Raw genomic sequence first — 23,692 nt, forward strand, 5'->3', positions numbered from 1 at the left:
TGCTCCACCGTTCAATGAGATCATGGATGATCATCCAAATTCAGTACCCTGTCCCTGCTTTCTCCCCATATCCCTTGATCCCTTTAGCCTTAACATAGAAACATAGAAGATAGGAGCAGGAGTAGGCCATTCGGCCCTTCGAGCCTGCTCCACCGTTCAATGAGATCATGGATGATCATCCAAACCCCAGCACCCGGTCCCTGCACCGACAGCCATCCCACCCAAGCCCTATCCCCGTAACCCCATAACCCCACGTATTTAATCCCCCCCTAACACTAAGGGCCAATTTTTATTATGGCCAATCAACCTAACCCGCACATCTTTGGACTGTGGGAGGAAACCGGAGCACCCGGAGAAAACCCACGCAAACACGGGGAGAATGTGCAAACTTCACACAGACAGTCACCCGAGGCCGGATTTGAACCCGGGTCCCTGGCGCTGTGAGGCAACAGTGCTAACCACTATGCCTATATATCTAACTCCTTCTTGAATATATTTAATGAATTGGCCTCTACTGCCTTCTGTGGTAGAGAATTCCACAGGTTCACCACTCTCTGGGTGAAGAAATTCCTCCTCATCTCTGTCCGAAATGGCTTACCCCTTATCCTTAGACTGTGACCCCTGGTTCTGGACTCCCCGACCATCAGGAACATCCTTCCTGCATCTAGTCTGTTGAGTCCTGTTAGAATTTTATAAGTTTCCATGAGATCCCCTCTCATTCTTCTAAACTCCAGCGAGTACAAGCCCAATCGACCCAATCTCTCCTCATACGTCATTCCTGCCATCCCAGGTATCAGCCTGGTGAATCTCCGCTGCACTCCCTCCATGGCAAGAACATCCTTCCTCAGATAAGGTGACCAAAACTGCACACAATACTCAAGGTGTAGCCTCACCAAGGCCCTGTACAACTGCAGCAAAACCAACTCCACCATTTCATAAATCATTTTAGTACCTTCCCCACTGCCTCTGTATCCTTCTTCTAACGTGGAGACCAGGACTGTGCACAAGGCTCCAAGTGTGGTCTAACCAAGATTCTATACAAGTTTGACATAACTTCACCGCTTTTCAATTCTATCCCTCTAGAAATAAACCCCAGTACTTCGTTAGTTTTTTTTTTATGGCCTTATTAACCTGCGTCGCCACTTTTAGTGATTTGTGTATCTGTACCCTCAGATCCAAGGAGTATGCAGCCTCCATATTCTTCCCACCAAAATGTCCAAGCTCACACTTCTCTATATTGAAGTTCATTTGGCAATTAAACGCCCATTCTGCAAGTTTATTAATGTCTTCCTCTATTTTGTCGCAGTCTCCCTCTGTATTAACTACATAAAAAGCCAAAAGGAAAAGTGATCCAACCATGGCTAACTACACCCCCCAGGGGTCACTGGGCAGTGATCAGGAGCAGGAACCCTGGCTGATTTCCCCTCTCTCTCTAACCCAGGGGTCACTGGACAGTGATCAGGAGCAGGAACCCTGGCTGATTTCCCCTCTCTCTAACCCAGGGGTCACTGGACAGTGATCAGGAGCAGGAACCCTGGCTGATTTCCCCTCTCTCTAACCCAGGGGTCACTGGGCAGTGATCAGGAGCAGGAACCCTGGCTGATTTCCTCTCTCTTTAACCCAGGGGTCACTGGACAGTGATCAGGAGCAGGAACCCTGGCTGATTTCCCCTCTCTCTAACCCAGGGGCCACTGGACAGTGATCAGGAGCAGGAACCCTGGCTGATTTCCTCCTCTCTCTAACCCAGGGGTCACTGGACAGTGATCAGGAGCAGGAACCCTGGCTGATTTCCTCTCTCTTTAACCCAGGGGTCACTGGACAGTGATCAGGAGCAGGAACCCTGGCTGATTTCCCCTCTCTCTAACCCAGGGGTCACTGGACAGTGATCAGGAGCAGGAACCCTGGCTGATTTTCTCCTCTCTCTAACCCAGGGGTCACTGGACAGTGATCAGGAGCAGGAACCCTGGCTGATTTAGAGTCATAGAGTTTTAGAGTCATAGAGTTTTACAGCACAGAAAGAGGCCCTTCGGCCCATCGTGTCTGCGCCGCCCATCCATCCCTGTCCAGTCTAATCCCATTTTCCAGCATTTGGTCCATAGCCTTGTATGCAATGGCATTTCAAGTGCTCATCCAAATGCTTCTTGAATGTTGTGAGGGTTCCTGCCTCTACCACCCTTTCAGGCATTGAGTTCCGCATTCCAACCACCCTCTGGGTGAAGAAGTTCCTCCTCAAATCCCCTCTAAATCTCCTGCCCCTTACCCTGAATCTATGCCCCCTTGTTATTGACCCCCCTACTAAGGGGAAAAGTTCCTCTTTATCTACCCTATCTATGCCCCTCATCATTTTGTACACCTCAATCAGGTCCCCCCTCAGCCTTCTTTGCTCCAAGGAAAACAACCCCAGCCTGTCCAGCCTCTCTTCATAGCTGAGGCGCTCCATCCCAGGTAACATCCTGGTGAATCTTCTCTGCACCCTCTCCAAAGCAATCACATCCTTCCTATAGTGAGGCGACCAGAACTGCACACAGTACTCCAGCTGTGGCCTCACCAGTGTTTTGTACAGCTCCATCATAACCTCCCTGCTCTTATATTCTATGCCTCGGCTAATGAAGGCAAGTATCCCATATGCCTTTTTAACCACCTTATCTACCTGTTCTGCTGCCTTCAGGGATCTATGTACATGTACACCAAGGTCCCTCTGACCCTCTGTACTTCCTAGGGTCCTACCACTCATTGTGTATTCCCTTGCCTTATTTGTCCGTCCAAAATGCATCACCTCGCACTTTTCAGGGTTAAATTCCATTTGCCACTTTTCCGCCCATCTGACCAACCCGTTTATATCGTCCTGTAGCCTGAGGCTTTCCTCCTCGCAATTTACCACCCCACCAATTTTCGTGTCATCTGCGAACTTACTGATCATACCTTTTACATTCTCATCCAAATCATTTATGTAGATCACAAACAACAAGGGACCCCGCACCGATCCCTGAGGTACCCCACTGGACACAGGCTTCCAGTCACAAAAGCAACCTTCAACCATCACCCTCTGCCTCCTGCCACTCAGCCAGTTTAGGATCCAACGCGCCAAGGCACCCTGGATCCCATGGGCTCTTACCTTCTTGACCAGTCTCCTATGCGGGACTTTGTCAAAAGCTTTACTGAAGTCCATGTAAACCACATCCACAGCATTTCCCTCATCCACCCCCCTAGTCACCCCCTCGAAAAATTCAATCAGATTTGTCAGACATGATTTACCCTTGACAAAGCCATGCTGACTATCCCCGATTAATCCTTGCCTCTCCAAGTGGAGACTAATTTTGTCCCTCAGAATTTTTTCCAATAATTTCCCTACCACAGATGTTAGGCTCACTGGCCTGTAATTCCATGGTTTATCCCTGCTACCCTTCTTGAATAATGGTACTACGTTAGCTGTTCTCCAGTCCTCTGGTACATCCCCTGTGGCCAGAGAGGTTCTGAAAATTTGTGTCAGAGCCCCTGCAATCTCCTCCTTTGCCTCCCACAGCAGCCTGGGATACATCTCGTCCGGGCCTGGGGATTTATCCACTTTTTGGCCTGCTAAAACCGCTAGCACCTCCTCCCTCTCGATGCTAATATGTTCAAGTATGTCACAGTCCCCTTGCCCGATTTCTATGTCTGCATCGTCTTTCTCCATAGTGAACACAGATGCAAAAAATTCATTTAAAACCCCGCCTACCTCATCTGGCTCTACACACAGATTGCCACTTTGGTCCCTAATGGGCCTCTACCCTTTCCCTGGTTATCCTCTTGCCCTTAATATACTTATAAAACATCTTAGGATTTTCCTTTATTTTGCTCGCCAGTGTTATTTCATGGCCCCTCCTCGCCCTCCTAATTTCTTTTTTAATACGCCCCTGCACTTTTTATACTCCTCTAGGGCTTCTTCCATCTTTAGTCTTTTGTAACTGCCAAAAGCCCCCCTTTTATTCCTAATGCATTTTTGTATATCCTTTGTCATCCAAGGTTCCCTTTGCTTGTTGGTCCCACCCTTGACCTTTACAGGAACATGTTGGCGTTGTACTCTCTCTATTTCCCTTCTGAAAGTCTCCCACTGTTTTGATGTGGATTTTCCTATAAGTAGCTGCTCCCAGTCCACTTTGGCCAGATCCTGCCTTATCATAATAAAATCGGCCTTCCCCCAATTTAGAACCCTTATTTCCGGGCCGTCTTTGTCCTTTTCCATGACCACCTTAAATCTCACCGAATTATGGTCACTGTCGCCAAAATGCTCTCCTACTGACACTTCCACCACTTGCCCGGCTACATTCCCTAGAATTAGGTCCAGTACCGCCCCCTCTCTTGTAGGACTTTCTACATGTTGGCTCAAACAGCTCTCCTGGATGCACTTTAAGAATTCTGCACCCTCTAAGCCTTTCACACTCTGACTATCTCAATTTATATTGGGGAAGTTGAAATCCCCCACTATTATTACCCTATTATTTTCGCACTTTTCTGAGATTTGCCTACATATCTATTCCTCTATCTCCCCCTGACTGTTTGGGGGCCTATAGTACACTCCCAGCAAAGTGCTTGCCCCCTTTTTGTTTTTAAGTTCTACCCATATGGCCTCATTAGAGGAACCCGCTAATATATCATCCCTCCTTACAGCAGTAATTGACTCCTTAATTAATATTGCAACACCCCCTCCCCTTTTACACCCCCCTCTGTCTCGCCTGAAGATTCTATACCCCGGAATATTGAGCTGCCAGTCCTGACCCTCCCTCAACCATGTCTCCATGATAGCAACAATATCGTACTCCCATGTGTTCAACAACAACTTCAGTTCATCCACCTTATTTGCAAGACTCCTTGCATTAAAATAAATGCCTTCCAGCCCTGCCATATTCTCTTTTGCCTTCACATATTTGCTCTGCCTTCCCAGCTGACTTGTTTTTCCCTCTGTATTTGGCTGTAAATCACCCCCTACTATAGCTCCACTCTGTACCCCATCCCCCTGCCAAGTTAGTTTAAACCCCCCCCAACAGTGCTAGCAAACCTCCCCGCAAGGATATTGGTTCCCCTCTGGTCCAGGTGTAAACCGTCCGACTTGTACAAGTCCCACCTTTCCCAGAAGCAGACCCAGTGATCCAGGAAACTAAAGCCCTCCCCCCCTGCACCATCCCTTTAGCCACGCAGTCATCTGTTCTATCTTCCTATTCCTATACTCACTAGCACGTGGCACCGGGAGTAATCCAGAGATTACAACCCTTGAGGTCCTGCTCCTTAATCCTTCACCTAGCTCCCTAAATTCTTGCTGCAGGACCTCATCCCTCTTTTTACCTATATCGTTGGTACCAATGTGGACCACGACCACTGGCTGTTCACCCTCCCCCTCCAGAATGCCCTGCAGCCGCTCAGTGACATCCTTGACCCTGGCACCAGGGAGGCAACAAACCATCCTGGATTCACGTCTACGGCCACAGAAACGCCTATCTGTTCCCCTTACTATAGAATCCCCTACCACTATTGCTCTCCCACTCTTTTTCCCCCCTTCCTGGGCAGCAGGAGCACCCCCAGTGCCAGGAAGTTGGCTGCTGCTGCCTTCCCCTGGTGAGTCATCCCCCTCAACAGTATCCAAAGCGGTATACTTGTTTGAAAGGGGGATGTCCGCAGGGGTTCCCTGCACTACCTGCCTGCCTTTGTTGCTCCGCCTGATGGTCACCCCCTGTGCTGCCCTACCCTGAGGCGTGAACAACTCGCTAAACGTGCTATCCACGAGCCTCTCAGCATCGCGCATGCTCCAAAATTCATCCACCCGCAGCTCGAGCGCCACAATGCGGTCTACAAGTAGCTGCAGCTGGATGCATTTCCCGCACACATGGTCGTCAGGGACACTGGCAGCATCCTTGACTTCCCACATAGAGCAGGAGGAGCAGAACACGGGTCTGAGCTCTCCTGCCATGACTTACTCCTTTAATTAATTAAAAAATTTATTCAATACCCCAGTTACAGGTATACTCTAGGGCGCTTTATTTACCAACTGTCCCCACTACACCACAGAAATTTAACAGCACAGAATTCAAGCTTGTATTGAAAAGAGAGAAATACTCACCAACCAATCACTTACCTGCTCCCTGGTGACGTCACACTTGGATTACTTTTTACCTCTCTCCTGGAACCTGGATTGGTCGGTGCCTCTGACTGCTCCCTCTCAAGCCCTCCCGCCTCGGGCTGCTCCCGCGCAGGTCCGCTGCTTCTCCGGTCTCGGGGCTGTGGGCCTCGGTGCCTCTGACTGCTCCCTCTCAAGCCTTTAAGCTCTCCCGCCTCGGGCTGCTCCCGCGCAGGTCCGCTGCTTCTCCGGTCTCGGGGCTGTGGGCCTCGGTGCCTCTGACTGCTCCCTCTCAAGCCTTTAAGCTCTCCCGCCTCGGGCTGCTCCCGCGCAGGTCCGCTGCTTCTCCGGTCTCGGGGCTGTGGGCCTCGGTGCCTCTGACTGCTCCATCTCAAGCCTTTAAGCTCTCCCGCCTCGGGCTGCTCCCGCGCAGGTCCGCTGCTTCTCCGGTCTCGGGGCTGTGGGCCTCGGTGCCTCTGACTGCTCCCTCTCAAGCCTTTAAGCTCTCCCGCCTCGGGCTGCTCCCGCGCAGGTCCGCTGCTTCTCCGGTCTCGGGGCTGTGGGCCTCGGTGCCTCTGACTGCTCCCTCTCAAGCCTTTAAGCTCTCCCGCCTCGGGCTGCTCCCGCGCAGGTCCGCTGCTTCTCCGGTCTTGGGATTTCCCCTCTCTCTAACCCAGGGGTCACTGGACAGTGATCAGGAGCAGGAACCCTGGCTGATTTCCCCTCTCTGTAACCAAGGGGTCACTGGACAGTGATCAGGAGCAGGAACCCTGGCTGACTCCCCCTCTCTCTAACCCAGGGGTCACTGGACAGTGATCAGGAGCAGGAACCCTGGCTGCTTTCCTCCTCTCTCTAACCCAGGGGTCACTGGACAGTGATCAGGAGCAGGAACCCTGGCTGATTTCCCTCTCTCTAACCCAGGGGTCACTGGGCAGTGATCAGGAGCAGGAACCCTGGCTGATTTCCTCTCTCTTTAACCCAGGGGTCACTGGACAGTGATCAGGAGCAGGAACCCTGGCTGATTTCCCCTCTCTCTAACCCAGGGGTCACTGGACAGTGATCAGGAGCAGGAACCCTGGCTGATTCCCCCTCTCTCTAACCCAGGGGTCACTGGACAGTGATCAGGAGCAGGAACCCTGGCTGATTTCCTCCTCTCTCTAACCCAGGGGTCACTGGACAGTGATCAGGAGCAGGAACCCTGGCTGATTTCCCTCTCTCTAACCCAGGGGTCACTGGGCAGTGATCAGGAGCAGGAACCCTGGCTGATTTCCTCTCTCTTCAACCCAGGGGTCACTGGACAGTGATCAGGAGCAGGAACCCTGGCTGATTTCCCTCTCTCTAACCCAGGGGTCACTGGGCAGTGATCAGGAGCAGGAACCCTGGCTGATTTCCCCTCTCTCTAACCCAGGGGTCACTGGACAGTGATCAGGAGCAGGAACCCTGGCTGATTTCCCCTCTCTCTAACCCAGGGGTCACTGGACAGTGATCAGGAGCAGGAACCCTGGCTGATTTCCCCTCTCTCTAACCCAGGGGTCACTGGACAGTGATCAGGAGCAGGAACCCTGGCTGATTTCCCCTCTCTCTAACCCAGGGGTCACTGGACAGTGATCAGGAGCAGGAACCCTGGCTGATTTCCCCTCTCTCTAACCCAGGGGTCACTGGACAGTGATCAGGAGCAGGAACCCTGGCTGATTTCCCCTCTCTCTAACACAGGGGTCACTGGACAGTGATCAGGAGCAGGAACCCTGGCTGATTTCCCCTCTCTCTAACCCAGGGGTCTCTGGACAGTGGTCAGGAGCAGGAACCCTGGCTGATTTCCCCTCTCTCTAACCCAGGGGTCACTGGGCAGTGATCAGGAGCAGGAACCCTGGCTGATTTCCCCTCTCTCTAACCCAGGGGTCACTGGACAGTGATCAGGAGCAGGAACCCTGGCTGATTTCCCCTCTCTCTAACACAGGGGTCACTGGACAGTGATCAGGAGCAGGAACCCTGGCTGATTTCCCCTCTCTCTAACCCAGGGGTCTCTGGACAGTGGTCAGGAGCAGGAACCCTGGCTGATTTCCCCTCTCTCTAACCCAGGGGTCACTGGGCAGTGATCAGGAGCAGGAACCCTGGCTGATTTCCCCTCTCTCTAACCCAGGGGTCACTGGACAGTGATCAGGAGCAGGAACCCTGGCTGATTTCCCCTCTCTCTAACACAGGGGTCACTGGACAGTGATCAGGAGCAGGAACCCTGGCTGATTTCCCCTCTCTCTAACCCAGGGGTCACTGGACAGTGATCAGGAGCAGGAACCCTGGCTGATTTCCCCTCTCTCTAACCCAGGGGTCATAGAAACATAGAAGATAGGAGCAGGAGTAGGCCATTGAGATCATGGCTGACCATCCAAATTCAGTACCCTGTCCCTGCTTTCTCCCCATATCCCTTGATCCCTTTAGCCTTAAGAAATATATCTAACTCCTTCTTGAATATATTTAATGAATTGGCCTCAACTGCCTTGTGTGGTAGAGAATTCCACAGGTTCACCACTCTCTGGGTGAAGAAATTCCTCCTCATCTCTGTCCTAAATGGCTTACCCCTTATCCTTAGACTGTGACCCCTGGATCTGGACTCCCCGACCATCGGGAACATCCTCCCTGCATCTAGTCTGTCTAGTCCTGTTCGAATTTTATGTTTCAATGAGATCCGCTCTCAATTCTTCTAAACTCCAGCGAGTATAAGCCCAATCGACCCAATCTCTCCTCATACGTCGTTCCTGCCATCCGAGGTATCAGTCTGGTGAATCTCCGCTGCACTCCCTCCATGGCAAGAACATCCTTCCTCAGATAAGGCGACCAAAACTGCACACAATACTCGAGGTGTGGTCTCACCAAGGCCCTGTACAACTGCAGCAACACATCCTTGTTCCTGTACTCGAACCCTCTCGCTACAAAGGCCAACATACAATTTGCCTTCTTAACCGCCTGCTGCACCTGCATGCTTACCTTCAGCGACTGGTGCACAAGGACACCCAGGTCTCGTTGCACTTCCCCTTCTCCCAATCTATTGCCGTTCAGATAATAATCTGCCTTCCTGTTTTTGACACCAAAGTGGATAACCTCGCATTTATCCACGTTATATTGCATCTGCCATGCATCTGCCCAATCACCCAACCTGTCCAAATCATACTGGAGTTTCTCGGCATCCTCCTCACAGCACACACGCCCACCCAGCTTTGTGTCATCTGCAAACTTGGAGGTAGTACATCTAGTTCCCTCGTCTAGATCATTAATATATATTGTGACTAGCTGGGGTCCTAGGACCGATCCCTGCGGTACCCCACTAGTCACTGCCTGCCACTCGGAAAAAGACCCGTTTATTCCAACTCTTTGCTTCCTGTCTGCCAACCAGTTCTCTATCCAAGTCAGTACCTTGCCCCCAATCCCATGTGCTTTAACTTTGCACGCTAATCTCTTATGCGGGACCTTATCGAGAGCCTTCTGAAAGTCAAAATACACCACATCCACTGGTTCTTCCTTATCTATTCTAACAGTTACATCCTCAAAAAATTCCAGTAGATTAGTCAAGCACGATTTACCTTTTCTAAATCCATGTTGACTTTGTCCAATCCTGTCACTGTTTTCCAAGTGCTCTGCTATTACATCTTTTATAATGGACTCTAGCATTTTCCCCACTACCAATGTCAGGCTTACTGGTCTATAATTCCCCGTTTTCTCTCTACCACATTTTTTCAATACTGGGGTAACATTAGCTACCCTCCAATCCATGGGTACTGTTCCAGAGTCTATAGAATTTTGGAAGATGACCAGCAATGCATCTATTATTTCTAGGGCCACTTCCTTAAGTGATCAGGAGCAGGAACCCTGGCTGATGTCCCCTCTCTCTAACCCAGGGGTCACTGGACAGTGATCAGGACCAGGAACCCTGGCTGATTTCCCCCTCTCTCTAACGCAGGGGTCACTGGGCATGATCAGGAACAGGAACCCTGGCTGATTTCCCCTCTCTCTAACCCAGGGGACACTGGACAGTGATCAGGAGCAGGAACCCTGGCTGATTTCCTCTCTCTCTAACCCAGGGATCACTGGTCAGTGATCAGGAGCAGGAACCCTGGCTGATTTCCCCGCTCTCCAACCCAGGGGTCACTGGACAGTGATCAGGAGCAGGAACCCTGGCTGATTTCCCCTCTTTCTAACCCAGGGGTCTCTGGACAGTGATCAGAAGCAGGAACCCTGGCAGATGTCCACTCTCTCTAACCCAGGGGTCACTGGACAGTGATCAGGAGCAGGAACCCTGGCTGATTTCCCCTCTCTCTAACCCAGGGGTCACTGGGCAGTGATCAGGAGCAGGAACCCTGGCTGATTTCCTCTCTCTCTAACCCAGGGGTCACTGGACAGGGATCAGGAGCAGGAACCCTGGCTGATTTCTCCTCTCTCTAACCCAGGGGTCACTGGACAGGGATCAGGAGCAGGAACCCTGGCTGATTTCTCCTCTCTCTAACCCAGGGTTCACTGGGCAGTGATCAGGAGCAGGAACCCTGGCTGATTTCCCCTCTCTCTAACCCAGGGGTCACTTGGCAGTGATCAGGAACAGGAACACTGGCTGATTTCGTCTCTCTCTAACCCAGGGATTGTTGGACAGTGATCAGGAGCAGGAAGCCTGGCTGATTTCCCCCCTCTCTCTAACCCAGGGGTCACTGGACAGTGATTAGGAGCAGGAACCCTGGCAGATTTCCCCTCTCTCTAACCCAGGGGGTACTGGACAGTGATCAGGAGCAGGAACCCTGGCTGATTTCCACTCTCTCTAACCCAGGGGTCACTGGACAATGATCAGGAGCAGGAACCCTGGCTGATTTCCTCTCTCTCTAACCCAGGGCTCACTGGCCAGTGATTAGGAGCAGGAACCCTGGCTGATTTCCCCCCTCTCTAACCCAGGGTTTACTGGACAGTGATCAGGAGCAGGAACCCTGACTGATTTCCACTCTCTCTAACCCAGGGGTCACTGGACAATGATCAGGAGCAGGAACCCTGGCTGATTTCCCCTCTCTCTCTAACCCAGGGGTCACTGGACAGTGATCAGCAGCAGGAACCCTGGCTGATTTCCCCTCTCTCTCTAACCCAGGGGTCACTGGACAGTGATCAGCAGCAGGAACCCTGGCTGATTTCCCCTCTCTCTCTAACCCTGGGGTCACTGGACAGTGATCAGCAGCAGGAACCCTGGCTGCTTTCCCCTCTCTCTCTAACCCAGGGGTCACTGGACAGTGATCAGGAGCAGGAACCCTGGCTGATTTCCCCTCTCTCTAACCCAGGGGTCACTGGACAGTGATCAGGAGCAGGAACCCTGGCTGATTTCCCCTCTCTCTAACCCAGGGGTCACTGGACAGTGATCAGGAGCAGGAACCCTGGCTGATTTCCCCTCTCTCTAACCCAGAGGTCAGTGGACAGTGATCAGGAGCAGGAACCCTGGCTGATTTCCTCTCTCTCTAACCCAGGGCTCACTGGCCAGTGATTAGGAGCAGGAACCCTGGCTGATTTCCCCTCTCTCTAACCCAGGGGTCACTGGACAGTGATCAGGAGCAGGAACCCTGGCTGATTTACCCTCTCTCTAACCCAGAGGTCAGTGGACAGTGATCAGGAGCAGGAACCCTGGCTGATTTCCTCTCTCTCTAACCCAGGGCTCACTGGCCAGTGATTAGGAGCAGGAACCCTGGCTGATTTCCCCCCTCTCTAACCCAGGGTTTACTGGACAGTGATCAGGAGCAGGAACCCTGGCTGATTTCCACTCTCTCTAACCCAGGGGTCACTGGACAATGATCAGGAGCAGGAACGCTGGCTGATTTCCTCTCTCTCTAACCCAGGGTTCACTGGACAGTGATCAGGAGCAGGAACCCTGGCTGATTTCCCCCTCTCTCTAACCCAGGGGTCACTGGGCAGTGATCAGGAGCAGGAACCCTGGCTGACTTCCCTGCTCTCTAACCCAGGGGTCACTGGACAATGATCAGGAGCAGGAACGCTGGCTGATTTCCTCTCTCTAACCCAGGGGTCACTGGACAGTGATCAGGAGCAGGAACCCTGGCTGATTTCCTCTCTCTCTAACCCAGGGGTCACTGGACAGTGATCAGGAGCAGGAACCCTGGCTGATTTCCCCTCTCTCTAACCCAGGGGTCACTGGACAGTGATCAGGAGCAGGAACCCTGGCTGATTCTTCTCTCTCTAACCCAGGGGTCACTGGACAGTGATCAGGAGCAGGAACTGGGGTAAAATCATGCCGAACTGAACACAGGCTGGACATGGAGCCTGGGCTTTTCCTCCGATGATAGGTGTGCGGGGCTCAGTCCCACTCTATCCAGCATACAGACTCTTAACAAATAGAATAAATTTGATCAGAATTGAGAAAAGGATTTCTTTGGGGAGCGAAATCCATTACTGCTGATAAAGTGGTTGAAATGAGATTGTGTTTGCTCAGAAGTGGTTTTACTGAGTAGGTTGTGGGCTGTCGGACTCATTAACCGAAGAGAGAGGGTGCCACAGTGAACTGAGATTATTCACTGATGTCTCAAGTTATCCAGTAAACAGAATTGGACCGGCCAAGACCCTTTTACTAATGGACCCACAATTAAATCAACAGGTTCAGTTGGGAGATGTGCGCTAAGATACCCACTTAACTTCGCACGACTTATTGATTCCAGATTATGGGAACCAGCAATGTGGTCCGAGGGAGACTGGACTGCGGAGATTGGAGAATTCACGACTGAAGGAGCGTTCCTTTTCATCCAGGCTCACACACACTGAAATCACTATTAAAGGAGCGTTCCTTCACACCCGGGCACACACACACTGAAATCACTATTAAAGGAGCGTTTATTCACACCCGGGCTCACACACACACTGAAATCACTATTAAAGGAGCGTTCCTTCACACCCGGGCTCGCACACACACTGAAATCACTATTAAAGGAGCGTTCCTTCACACCTGGGGTCACACACACACTGAAATCACTATTAAAGGAGTGTTCCTTCACACCCGGGCTCACACACACTGAAATCACTATTAAAGGAGCGTTCCTTCACACCCGGGCACATACACACTGAAATCACTATTAAAGGAGCGTTCCTTCACACCAGGGCTCACACACACACTGAAATCACTATTAAAGGAGCGTTGCTTCACACCCGGGCTCACACACACTGAAATCACTATTAAAGGAGCGTTCCTTCACACCCGGGCTCACACACACACTGAAATCACTATTAAAGGAGCGTTCCTTCACACCCGGGCTCACACACACTGAAATCACTATTAAAGGAGCGTTCCTTCACACCCGGGCTCACACACACTGAAATCACTATTAAAGGAGCGTTCCTTCACACCCGGGCTCACACACACACTGAAATCACTATTAAAGGAGCGTTCCTTCACACCCGGGCTCACACACACACTGAAATCACTATTAAGGGAGCGTTCCTTCACATCCGGGCTCACACACACTGAAATCACTATTAAAGGAGCGTTCCTTCACACCCGGGCTCACACACACTGAAATCACTATTAAAGGAGTGTTCCTTCACACCCGGGCTCACACACACACTGAAATCACTATTAAAGGAGCGTTCCTTCACATCCGGGCTCACACACACTGAAATCACTATTAAAGGAGCGTTCCTTCACACCCGGGCTCACACACACTGAAATCACTATTAAAGGAGCGTTCCTTCACACCTGGGCTCACACACACTGAAATCACTATTAAAGGAGCGTTCCTTCACACACGGGCTCACACACACTGAAATCACTATTAAAGGGGCGATCCTTCACACCCGGCTCACACACACACTGAAATCACTATTAAAGGAGCGTTCCTTCACACCCGGGCTCACACACACACTGAAATCACTATTAAAGGAGCGTTCCTTCACACCCGGGCTCTCACACACTGAAATCACTATTAAAGGAGCGTTCCTTCACACCCGGGCTCACACACACACTGAAATCACTATTAAAGGAGCGTTCCTTCACACCCGGGCTCACACACACACTGAAATCACTATTAAAGGAGCGTTCCTTCACACCCGTGCTGACACACACTGAAATCACTATTAAAGGAGCGTTCCTTCACACCCGGGCTCACAAACACACTGAAATCACTATTAAAGGAGCGTTCCTTCACACCCGGGCTCTCACACACTGAAATCACTATTAAAGGAGCGTTCCTTCACACCTGGGCTCACACACACTGAAATCACTATTAAAGGAGCGTTCCTTCACACACGGGCTCACACACACTGAAATCACTATTAAAGGAGCGTTCCTTCACACCCGGGCTCACAGACACTGAAATCACTATTAAAGGAGCGTTCCTTCACACCCGGGCTCACACACACACTGAAATCACTATTAAAGGAGCGTTCCTTCACACCCGGGCTCACACACACACTGAAAACACTATTAACGGAGCGTTCCTTCACACCCGGACTCACACACACTGAAATCACTATTAAAGGAGCGTTCCTTCACACCTGGGCTCACACACACTGAAATCACTATTAAAGGAGCGTTCCTTCACACACGGGCTCACACACACTGAAATCACTATTAAAGGAGCGTTCCTTCACACCCGGGCTCACACACACACTGAAATCACTATTAAAGGAGCGTTCCTTCACACCCGGGCTCACACACACACTGAAATCACTATTAACAGAGCGTTCCTTCACACCCGGGCTCTCACACACTGAAATCACTATTAAAGGAGCGTTCCTTCACACCTGGGCTCACACACACTGAAATCACTATTAAAGGAGCGTTCCTTCACACACGGTCTCACACACACTGAAATCACTATTAAAGGAGCGTTCCTTCACACCCGGGCTCACACACACACTGAAATCACTATTAAAGGAGCGTTCCTTCACACCCGGGCTCACACACACACTGAAATCACTATTAAAGGAGCGTTCCTTCACACCCGGGCTCACACACACACTGAAATCACTATTAAAGGAGCGTTCCTTCACACCCGGGCTCACACACACTGAAATCACTATTAAAGGAGCCTTCCTTCACACCCAGGCTCACACACACACTGAAATTACTATTAAAGGAGCGTTCCTTCACACCCGGGCTCACACACACACTGAAATCACTATTAAAGGAGCGTTCCTTCACACCCGGGCTCACACACATTGAAATCACTAATAAAGGAGCGTTCCTTCACACCCGGGCTCACACACACACTGAAATCACTATTAAAGTAGCGTTCCTTCACACCCGGGCTCACACACACACTGAAATCACTATTAAAGGAGCGTTCCTTCACACCCGGGCTCACACACACACTGAAATCACTGTTAAAGGAGCGTTCCTTCACACCCGGGCTCACACACACACTGAAATCACTATTAAAGGAGCGTTCCTTCACACCCGGGCTCACACAAACACTGAAATCACTATTAAAGGAGCGTTCCTTCACACCTGGGCTCACACACACACTGAAATCACTGTTAAAGGAGTGTTCCTTCACACCCGGGCTCTCACACACTGAAATCACTATTAAAGGAGCGTTCCTTCACACCCGGGCTCACACACACACTGAAATCACTATTAAAGGAGCGTTCCTTCACATCCGGGCTCTCACACACTGAAATCACGATTAAAGGAGCGTTCCTTCACACCTGGGCTCACACACACACTGAAATCACTATTAAAGGAGCGTTCCTTTACACCTGGGCTCACACACACACTGAAATCACTATTAAAGGAGCGTTCCTTCACACCCGGGCTCACACACACTGAAATCACTATTAAAGGAGCATTCCTTTACACCCGGGCTCACACACACACTGAAATCACTATTAAAGGAGCGTTCCTTCAAACCCGGGCTCAGACACACACAGAAATCACTATTAAAGGAGCGTTCCTTCACACCCGGGCTAACATACACTGAAATCACTATTAAAGAAGCGTTCCTTCACACCCGGGCTCACACACACTGAAATCACTATTAAAGGAGCGTTCCTTCACACCCGGGCTCACACACACACTGAAATCACTATTAAAGGAGCGTTCCTTCACACCCGGGCTCACACACACTGAAATCACTATTAAAGGAGCGTTCCTTCACACCCGGGCTCACACACACACTGAAATCACTATTAAAGGAGCGTTCCTTCACACCCGGGCTCACACACACTGAAATCACTATTAAAGGAGCGTTCCTTCACACCCGGGCTCACACACACACTGAAATTACTATTAAAGGAGCGTTCCTTCACACCCGGGCTCACACACACACTGAAATCACTATTAAAGGAGTGTTCCTTCACACCCGGGCTCTCACACACACTGAAAACACTATTAAAGGAGCGTTCCTTCACACCCGGGCTCACACACACTGAAATCACTATTAAAGGAACGTTCCTTCACACCCGGGCTCACACACACACTGAAATCAGTATTAAAGGAGCGTTCCTTCACACCCAGGCTCACACACACACTGAAATCACTATTAAAGGAGCGTTCCTTCACACCCGGGCTCACAGACACTGAAATCACTATTAAAGGAGCGTTCCTTCACACCCGGGCTCACACACACACTGAAATCACTATTAAAGGAGCGTTCCTTCACACCCGGGCTCACACACACTGAAATCACTATTAAAGGAGCGTTCCTTCACACCCGGGCTCACACACACAGTGAAATCACTATTAAAGGAGCGGTCCTTCACACCCGGGCTCACACACACTGAAATCACTATTAAAGGAGCGTTCCTTCACACCCGGGCTCACACACACTGAAATCACTATTAAAGGAGCGTTCCTTCACACCCGGGCTCACACACACACTGAAATCACTATTAAAGGAGCGTTCCTTCACACCCGGGCTCACATACACTGAAATCACTATTAAAGGAGCGTTCCTTCACACCCGGGCTCACACACTGTAATCACTATTAAAGGAGCGTCCTTCACACCCGGGCTCACACGCACTGAAATCACTATTAAAGGAGCGTTCCTTCACACCCGGGCTCACACACTGAAATCACTAATAAAGGAGCGTTCCTTCACACCCGTATTCACACAAACTGAAATCACTACTAAAGGAGCGTTCCTTCACACCCGGGCTCACACACACACTGAAATCACTATTAAAGGAGCGTTCATTCACACCCGGGCTCACACACACACTGAAATCACTATTAAAGGAGCGTTCCTTCACACCTGGGCTCACACACACTGAAATCACTATTAAAGGAGCGTTCCTTCACACCCGGGCTCATAGACACTGAAATCACTATTAAAGGAGCGTTCCTTCACACCCGGGCTCTCACACACACTGAAATCACTATTAAAGGAGCGTTCCTTCACACCTGGGCTCACACACACTGAAATCACTATTAATGGAGCGTTCCTTCACACCCGGGCTCTCACACACACTGAAATCACTATTAAAGGAGCGTTCCTTCACACCCGGGCTCACACACACTGAAATCACTATTAAAGGAGCGTTCCTTCACACCCGGGCTCACACACACTGAAATCACTATTAAAGGAGCGTTCCTTCACACCCCGGCTCTCACACACACTGAAATCACTATTAAAGGAGCGTTCCTTCACACCTGGGCTCACACACAGTGAAATCACTATTAAAGGAGCGTTCCTTCACACCCGGGCTCACACACACACTGAAATCACTATTAAAGGAGCGTTCCTTCACACCCGGGCTCTCACACACACTGAAATCACTATTAAAGGAGCGTTCCTTCACACCTGGGCTCACACACAGTGAAATCACTATTAAAGGAGCGTTCCTTCACACCCGGGCTCACACACACTGAAATCACTATTAAAGGAGCGTTCCTTCACACCCGGGCTCACACACACACTGAAATCACTATTAAAGGAGCGTTCCTTCACACCCGGGCTCACACACACTGAAATCACTATTAAAGGAGCGTTCCTTCACACCCGGGCTCACACACACACTGAAATCACTATTAAAGGAGCGTTCCTTCACACCCGGGCTCACACACACTGAAATCACTATTAAAGGAGCGTTCCTTCACACCCGGGCTCACACACACTGAAATCACTATTAAAGGAGCGTTCCTTCACACCCGGGCTCACATACACTGAAATCACTATTAAAGGAGCGTTCCTTCACACCCGGGCTCACATACACTGAAATCACTATTAAAGGAGCGTTCCTTCACTCCCGGGCTCACACACTGAAATCACTATTAAAGGAGCGTTCCTTCACACCCGGGCTCACACACACACTGAAATCACTATTAAAGGAGCGGTCCTTCACACCCGGGCTCAGACACACTGAAATCACTATTAAAGGAGCGTTCCTTCACACCCGGGCTCACACACACACTGAAATCACTATTAAAGGAGCGTTCCTTCACACCCGGGCTCACACACTCACTGAAATCACTATTAAAGGAGCGTTCCTTCACACCCGGGCTCACACACACTGAAATCACTATTGAAGGAGCGTTCCTTCACAGCCGGGCTCTCAGACACTGAAATCACTATTAAAGGAGCGTTCCTTCACACCCGGGCTCACACACACTGAAATCACTATTAAAGGAGCGTTCCTTCACACCCGGGCTCACAGACACTGAAATCACTATTAAAGGAGCGTTCCTTCACACCCGGGCTCACACACACACTGAAATCACTATTAAAGGAGCGTTCCTTCACACCCGGGCTCACAGACACTGAAATCACTATTAAAGGAGCGTTCCTTCACACGCGGGCTCACACACACACTGAAATCACTATTAAAGGAGTGTTCCTTCATCCCCGGAATCACATACACACTGAAATCACTATTAAAGGACCGTTCCTTCACACCTGGGCTCACACACACTGAAATCACTATTAAAGGAGTGTTCCTTCACACCCGGGCTCACACACACACTGAAATCACAATTAAAGGAGCGTTCCTTCACACCCGGGCTCACACACACTGAAATCACTATTAAAGGGGCGTTCCTTCACACCCGGGCTCACACACACACTGAAATCACTATTAAAGGAGCGTTCCTTCACACCCGGGCTCACACACACACTGAAATCACTATTAAAGGAGCGTTCCTTCACACCCGAGCTCACACACACTGAAATCACTATTAAAGGAGCGTTCCTTCACACCCGGGCTCACACACACTGAAATCACCATTAAAGGAGCGTTCCCTCACACCCGGGCTCACACACACACTGAAATCACTATTAAAGAAGTGTTCCTTCACACCCGGGCTCACACACACACTGAAATCACTATTAAAGGAGCGTTCCTTCACACCCGGCCTCACACACACACTGAAATCACTATTAAAGGAGCGTTCCTTCACACCTGGGCTCACACACACACTGAAATCACTATTAAAGGAGCGTTCCTTTACACCCGGGCTCACACACACACTGAAATCACTATGAAAGGAGCGTTACTTCACACCTGGGCTCACACACACTGAAATCACTATTAAAGGAGCGTTCCTTCACACCCGGGCTCACACACACTGAAATCACGATTAAAGGAGCGTTCCTTCACACCTGGGCTCACACACACACTGAAATCACTATTAAAGGAGCGTTCCTTTACACCTGGGCTCACACACACACTGAAATCACTATTAAAGGAGCGTTCCTTCACACCCGGGCTCACACACACTGAAATCACTATTAAAGGAGCATTCCTTTACACCCGGGCTCACACACACACTGAAATCACTATTAAAGGAGCGTTCCTTCAAACCCGGGCTCACACACACACAGAAATCACTATTAAAGGAGCGTTCCTTCACACCCGGGCTAACATACACTGAAATCACTATTAAAGAAGCGTTCCTTCACACCCGGGCTCACACACACTGAAATCACTGTTAAAGGAGCGTTCCTTCACACCCGGGCTCACACACACTGAAATCACTATTAAAGGAGCGTTCCTTCACACCCGGGCTCACACACACACTGAAATCACGATTAAAGGAGCGTTCCTTCACACCCGGGCTCACACACACACTGACATCACTATTAAAGGAGCGTTCCTTCACACCCAGGCTCACACACTGAAATCACTATTAAAGGAGCGTTCCTTCACACCCGGGCTCACACACACACTGAAATCACTATTAAAGGAGCGTTCCTTCACACCCGGGCTCACACACACTGAAATCACTATTAAAGGAGCGTTCCTTCACACCCGGGCTCACACACACACTGAAATCACTATTAAAGGAGCGTTCCTTCACACCCGGGCTCACACACACACTGAAATTACTATTAAAGGAGCGTTCCTTCACACCCGGGCTCACACACACACTGAAATCACTATTAAAGGAGTGTTCCTTGACACCCGGGCTCTCACACACACTGAAAACACTATTAAAGGAGCGTTCCTTCACACCCGGGGTCACACACACTGAAATCACTATTAAAGGAACGTTCCTTCACACCCGGGCTCACACACACACTGAAATCAGTATTAAAGGAGCGTTCCTTCACACCCAGGCTCACACACACACTGAAATCAGTATTAAAGGAGCGTTCCTTCACACCCGGGCTCACAGACACTGAAATCACTATTAAAGGAGCGTTCCTTCACACCCGGGCTCACACACACACTGAAATCACTATTAAAGGAGCGTTCCTTCACACCCGGGCTCACACACACTGAAATCACTATTAAAGGAGCGTTCCTTCACACCCGGGCTCACACACACAGTGAAATCACTATTAAAGGAGCGGTCCTTCACACCCGGGCTCACACACACTGAAATCACTATTAAAGGAGCGTTCCTTCACACCCGGGCTCACACACACTGAAATCACTATTAAAGGAGCGTTCCTTCACACCCGGGCTCACACACACACTGAAATCACTATTAAAGGAGCGTTCCTTCACACCCGGGCTCACATACACTGAAATCACTATTAAAGGAGCGTTCCTTCACACCCGGGCTCACACACTGAAATCACTATTAAAGGAGCGTCCTTCACACCCGGGCTCACACGCACTGAAATCACTATTAAAGGAGCGTTCCTTCACACCCGGGCTCACACACTGAAATCACTATTAAAGGAGCGTTCCTTCACACCCGTATTCACACAAACTGAAATCACTACTAAAGGAGCGTTCCTTCACACCCGGGCTCACACACACACTGAAATCACTATTAAAGGAGCGTTCATTCACACCCGGGCTCACACACACACTGAAATCACTATTAAAGGAGCGTTCCTTCACACCTGGGCTCACACACACTGAAATCACTATTAAAGGAGCGTTCCTTCACACCCGGGCTCATAGACACTGAAATCACTATTAAAGGAGCGTTCCTTCACACCCGGGCTCTCACACACACTGAAATCACTATTAAAGGAGCGTTCCTTCACACCTGGGCTCACACACACTGAAATCACTATTAATGGAGCGTTCCTTCACACCCGGGCTCTCACACACACTGAAATCACTATTAAAGGAGCGTTCCTTCACACCCGGGCTCACACACACTGAAATCACTATTAAGGAGCGTTCCTTCACACCCGGGCTCACACACACTGAAATCACTATTAAAGGAGCGTTCCTTCACACCCCGGCTCTCACACACACTGAAATCACTATTAAAGGAGCGTTCCTTCACACCTGGGCTCACACACAGTGAAATCACTATTAAAGGAGTGTTCCTTCACACCCGGCTCACATACACTGAAATCACTATTAAAGGAGCGTTCCTTCACACCCGGGCTCACATACACTGAAATCACTATTAAAGGAGCGTTCCTTCACTCCCGGGCTCACACACTGAAATCACTATTAAAGGAGCGTTCCTTCACACCCGGGCTCACACACACACTGAAATCACTATTAAAGGAGCGGTCCTTCACACCGGGCTCAGACACACTGAAATCACTATTAAAGGAGCGTTCCTTCACACCCGGGCTCACACACACACTGAAATCACTATTAAAGGAGCGTTCCTTCACACCCGGGCTCACACACTCACTGAAATCACTATTAAAGGAGCGTTCCTTCACACCCGGGCTCACACACACTGAAATCACTATTGAAGGAGCGTTCCTTCACAGCCGGGCTCTCAGACACTGAAATCACTATTAAAGGAGCGTTCCTTCACACCCGGGCTCACACACACTGAAATCACTATTAAAGGAGCGTTCCTTCACACCCGGGCTCACAGACACTGAAATCACTATTAAAGGAGCGTTCCTTCACACCCGGGCTCACACACACACTGAAATCACTATTAAAGGAGCGTTCCTTCACACCCGGGCTCACAGACACTGAAATCACTATTAAAGGAGCGTTCCTTCACACGCGGGCTCACACACACACTGAAATCACTATTAAAGGAGTGTTCCTTCATCCCCGGAATCACATACACACTGAAATCACTATTAAAGGACCGTTCCTTCACACCTGGGCTCACACACACTGAAATCACTATTAAAGGAGTGTTCCTTCACACCCGGGCTCACACACACACTGAAATCACAATTAAAGGAGCGTTCCTTCACACCCGGGCTCACACACACTGAAATCACTATTAAAGGGGCGTTCCTTCACACCCGGGCTCACACACACACTGAAATCACTATTAAAGGAGCGTTCCTTCACACCCGGGCTCACACACACACTGAAATCACTATTAAAGGAGCGTTCCTTCAAACCCGGGCTCACACACACTGAAATCACTATTAAAGGAGCGTTCCTTCACACCCGGGCTCACACACACTGAAATCACCATTAAAGGAGCGTTCCCTCACACCCGGGCTCACACACACACTGAAATCACTATTAAAGAAGTGTTCCTTCACACCCGGGCTCACACACACACTGAAATCACTATTAAAGGAGCGTTCCTTCACACCCGGCCTCACACACACACTGAAATCACTATTAAAGGAGCGTTCCTTCACACCTGGGCTCACACACACACTGAAATCACTATTAAAGGAGCGTTCCTTTACACCCGGGCTCACACACACACTGAAATCACTATGAAAGGAGCGTTACTTCACACCTGGGCTCACACACACTGAAATCACTATTAAAGGAGCGTTCCTTCACACCCGGGCTCACACACACTGAAATCACGATTAAAGGAGCGTTCCTTCACACCTGGGCTCACACACACACTGAAATCACTATTAAAGGAGCGTTCCTTTACACCTGGGCTCACACACACACTGAAATCACTATTAAAGGAGCGTTCCTTCACACCCGGGCTCACACACACTGAAATCACTTTTAAAGGAGCATTCCTTTACACCCGGGCTCACACACACACTGAAATCACTATTAAAGGAGCGTTCCTTCAAACCCGGGCTCACACACACACAGAAATCACTATTAAAGGAGCGTTCCTTCACACCCGGGCTAACATACACTGAAATCACTATTAAAGAAGCGTTCCTTCACACCCGGGCTCACACACACTGAAATCACTGTTAAAGGAGCGTTCCTTCACACCCGGGCTCACACACACTGAAATCACTATTAAAGGAGCGTTCCTTCACACCCGGGCTCACACACACACTGAAATCACGATTAAAGGAGCGTTCCTTCACACCCGGGCTCACAC

The sequence above is a fragment of the Somniosus microcephalus genome, chromosome 1 (genome assembly GCF_052327205.1).
Source record: "Somniosus microcephalus isolate GS21.2 chromosome 1, FLI_Smic_1.0, whole genome shotgun sequence".
Classification (NCBI taxonomy): Eukaryota; Metazoa; Chordata; class Chondrichthyes; order Squaliformes; family Somniosidae; genus Somniosus; species Somniosus microcephalus.